This window comes from Penaeus monodon, chromosome 24 (assembly GCF_015228065.2).
Source record: "Penaeus monodon isolate SGIC_2016 chromosome 24, NSTDA_Pmon_1, whole genome shotgun sequence".
NCBI classification, from domain to species: domain Eukaryota; kingdom Metazoa; phylum Arthropoda; class Malacostraca; order Decapoda; family Penaeidae; genus Penaeus; species Penaeus monodon.
The window spans coordinates 44,073,046-44,073,644 of NC_051409.1; the positions used below are offsets into that span (position 1 = coordinate 44,073,046).

Below are 599 nucleotides of genomic sequence, written 5' to 3' on the forward strand. Positions count from 1 at the left end.
ATAGGAAATTTCCTTGATTTTAAATTTCATCATCATAGGTGGGGCCAAAGGGATCCACCGATAGGAAACTCTTGATCCCTGTAAGTAATGTAAAAATAATGGTTTCTTTTTTGTTAAAAGAATAATGGTAATAATTTCTTGTAGTAACATATTATTAAAAAAATTTTATTAACAAGCAAAAACCAATAGCTGTTACAATGTGTGGATACACCCCCCAGAGTGGAAAGCATATATTAGTGCATTTGTAGTGTTAGTATGGGGGTTTCCCGCTAAGATAAAGAATATGAAATTTATGTATTCTTTGTGCCAAAAATGCTGATTGCCCGTGAAGGGCCTGTTCTCTTTTCATCTCCCATCACCCACTACAACATTAAAAAAAATATTTACAAAAAAGAAATTTTCCTTTCTTACCAATACCAACAAGTTTAGAAGCACTGATTAGATGGAAAAACTTTTTCTGGGTTTTGTGGAATCTTGAAAAATCACTGGGTTAAAAACTTTTAAAAATTTGGAGCTTGCAAAATGGCTTACAAAAAATTTTTAAAAATTTTTATATTAATTAACAAATACAATAAAAACCCCAATTACTTTTAAATTAT

The 599-nt window shown here is 29.9% G+C and overlaps 1 protein-coding gene across 1 annotated transcript in view; it reads right to left on the minus strand.

Moving 5' to 3' along the window:
* LOC119588793 (gastrula zinc finger protein XlCGF26.1-like) overlaps positions 1–434 on the minus strand; it is a gene marked incomplete at its 3' end in the record, with an annotated part of 13,819 nt that extends 13,385 nt beyond the window's left edge. Inside the window, 1 exon segment of the mRNA XM_037937444.1 lies at positions 422–434.
* Between the last annotated feature and the right edge of the window lie 165 nt (positions 435–599).